This window comes from Bison bison, unplaced genomic scaffold (genome assembly GCF_000754665.1).
Source record: "Bison bison bison isolate TAMUID 2011002044 unplaced genomic scaffold, Bison_UMD1.0 scf7180017864139, whole genome shotgun sequence".
NCBI classification, from domain to species: Eukaryota; Metazoa; Chordata; class Mammalia; order Artiodactyla; family Bovidae; genus Bison; species Bison bison.
The window spans coordinates 3,536,571-3,540,239 of record NW_011494711.1 but is presented as its reverse complement, the minus strand read 5'-3'; positions in this window follow the sequence as shown (position 1 = coordinate 3,540,239).

Below are 3,669 nucleotides of genomic sequence, written 5' to 3'. Positions count from 1 at the left end.
GCCCGCTCCTCCTCCTCCTCCTCACTGCCCCCGGCCACAGCATGGGCGCCCACCCCGCCCGAAAACAGCCCCCCGCCGCCCGCGGCCGCTTCCACACACTAGATCCGCCGCTCGCCCGCCCGATCCGCTCCCTGCGCCATGGCCAACATGGCGGACATTACCACAGCGGCGGCGAGCGATCCCGGCAGCCCGCGCGAGAGCGCGCCCCCGCCGCGGGGACGCGCCTCGCCCTCTCCCTCCCTCCCTCCTTCCTCTCCCTTCCCCTCCCTCGCCTGCCCACCCACTCTCTCCGCTGCGCGGCCGGCCCGCGGGAGCGTGCTCAGGCTCCGGCCGCTCCGGAGAAAGGGGGTGGCGGCGACGGCCGCCTTCTGCTCGGCAGCCCGCGCTCTCGCCGTGTGGCAGGTGCCAGGTGCGCAAGTTAACCCGCGCCCCCTGAGCGTGCGCCTCTGCCTCCGCGGCCCCGACACCCCGCTCGCTGGGTACCCCGAGGAAGGCGCCGCGCAGAACAGCCGCACTGAGCAGCGGGATTATGCTGAAGCGGGAAGGGAAGATGTCAACAGGAGCCACAACTGCCCCACCGCGCCTGTACTTAGGAAGAGCTTATCTCTAAGGCGCCTCGAGCGCCGGCTCATTCGCATTCTCCGATTCGTACAGCCCTGAGAAGTGTGAAAGGTTCATTTCTTCTCCCCACTCCGAGGGGCACAGACCTGCCGGGTCTCGCCCACCCGGAAAACTCACATGGCCCCAGTCCTGTTCCCTGCATCCTCTCTTCAGTACCTGACCGAAAGAGCTCTCCAAGGTAAGGCATCCTCGCTTTCGCAGGGAGGATGCTAACGCCTGCAGTGAGGGTTAACGTTTGAGACTGCCAGATGCAACAAGTGCACTTGAACCTGTCTCCCAAACTTAAGAGAATTATGTAGTGACGATAGATATTTCTAATTTCAAAACTAGAGTTCTTAAAAATTAACCTTATAAAATTTAACCAAGGCAGCACACATTTCCCAAGTGACAGGTCTGTGCAAAATATTGGTGCTGTGGAAGGCGCAAAGAAGTTTGAGATATAAAGTTCTTCGTGCAACTTTGACATTGATGGGATGGCAGAAAGGTTGGAAAGATGAATAACAATAAGAGATGTAAATAATTGAAGAGCAGGGCAACCAGAAAGCAAAATGAAGAATGACAGTAAAAAAGAAAAGAAAAATTGATCACTTGAAGAAAACTATATAGGTGATGACACACGGCAGTAGACATGATTAATTACCAAATGAGTCGCACAAACCCTGATTGCCAGGAGAGTTCAGAGAAAGGAGACTTTTTAAGCCTGAACCAGTTAGAGAAAGTTCTAAAGAGGAGAGAAAATCCAGCTGGCTCAAATAAGCACCAGCTATTGTTGACATCAGTCTCATTTAACTGAGTTCCTTGGTTAGACTTTAAGCATTAACAGTTTTCCTACAAAATTCCTAGGAAGAGTGTAACATTTTGCCATTTTTTAATAATTGATAAATATCTTTCCTAACTCAGAGAAAGTAGATAGTTTGCAGACATCTAGAAGAGAAAAAATGGAGAAGGCAATGGCACCCCACTCCAGTACTCTTGCCTGGAAAATCCCATGGATGGAGGAGGAGCCTGGTAGGCTGCAGTCCATGGGCGCGAAGAGTAGGACACGACTGAGCGATTTCACTTTCACTTTTCACTTTCACGCATTGGAGAAGGAAATGGCAACCCACTCCAGTGTTCTTGCCTGGAGAATCCCAGGGACAGGGGAGCCTGGTGGGCTGCCCTCTTTGGGGTCGCACAGAGTCGGACACGACTGAAGTGACTTAGCAGCAGCAGCAGAAGAGAAAAAAAAACTTACTCCTAGTCATTTGTATGTGACATCAAAGCTCCATCTCTTCCTCCACTTTCTCTCAGATCATCTACTTACTCTCCTCTCTTTTTCCTGCCTGAACTCCTCCCTTTTCTCTCCACCTCCCCCTGGGAAGGCAAAATGGTGGATACAGATTGCCTGGCATAGTCTAACCCCTTCACCCAGCAAGAATTCAGGCATGCTCAGTGGGGTTTGAGGTTTTCCATCCACTTTGTTGCTGAAAACAGTGGAGGTTCAGTGACTCACTTCTTGTAAGTGATACCTTCCTCATCTTATGGGCATGTCCTGATCCAAGTGTTACCCTCTGGAACAGGTCAGTTCTCTGCAAGGAAGAACAAGATGTTACTGGGAGGAGGTCAGCATTGGAGTCAAGCCTGAGAAGGGTGAGGGGAAGCAATGGTTGAAGATATTAGTCACCCAGTCTTTTATCTGGCACATCTAACTTTCTTCTATACCCTATATTTATTGCTACTCTCAAAAAAGGAAATACTGAGTATCTATTGTATACCAGCCACTCTTCAGTTCAGTTCAGTCACTCAGTCATGTCCGACTCTTTGTGACCCCCTGAATTGCAGCACGCCAGGCCTCCCTATCCATCACCAACTCCCGGAGTTCACTCAAACTCATATCCATCGAGTCGGTGATGCCATCCAGCCATCTCATTCTCTGGCATCCCCTTCTCTTGCCCCCCATCCCTCAGATCATGAACTCCTTATTGCCAAATTCAGACTTAAATTGAAGAAAGTAGGGAAAACAACTAGACCAGCCACTCTAGGGGTACTTTATTACCTCAAATAATTGCACTTTAATTGAATCCCAGTTAATTTTCAATATAGCTCTCTGAAGAACCATTACAGTTTTACTAATAAGGAAACTGAGCCTCAAAATGTTTGGCAAATTTCAACACTAATAACTTGCAGAAGTGGGTTCAAATCCAGGTCTAGCCTGACTTCAAAACTCCTGTTTTCTTAGCAGTGCCACCCTGTTATCCCAGCTCTTTGATACTGACTGTTCAAACATTCTAAAGTCGCTGATCCAAATTACTGAGACTTTCCAACCAGTGGCTAATAGAGTGCATATCCTGGAGCCTAAGGATGCCACAACCTCAAGGAGGGTAGGAACAATATCTGCTTTGTTACTCACACATCCTCAGTTCTGTGCCTCATACATAGCCAGCACCTACCATATATATTTGTTGACCGGTACTTATATGCAGAGTACATCATGAGAAACGCTGGGCTGGAGGAAGCACAAGCTGGAATCAAGATTGCCGGGAGAAATATCAATAACCTCAGATATGTAGATGACACCACCCTTATGGCAGAAAGTGAAGAAGAACTAAAAAGCCTCTTGATGAAAGTTAAAGAGGAGAGTGAAAAAGTTGGCTTAGAACTCAACATTCAGAAAACGAAGATCATGGCATCTGGTCCCATCACTTCATGGGAAATAGATGGGGAAGCAATGGAAATAGTGACAGAATTTATTTTCTTGGACTCAAAAGTCACTGTAGATGGTAACTGCAGCCATGAAATCAAAAGACACTTGCTCCCTGGAAGAAAAGTTATGACCAACCTAGACAGCATATTAAAAAGCAGAGACATTACTTTGCCAACAAATGCCCATCTAGTCTAAGCTATGGTTTTTCCAGTAGTCATGTATGGTTGTGAGAGTTGGACCATAAAGAAAGCTGAGCACAAAAGAATTGATGCTTTTGAACTGTGGTGTTGGAGAACACTCTTGAGAGTCCCTTGGACTGCAAGGAGATCCAACCAGTCAATCATAAAGGAAATCAGTCCTGAATA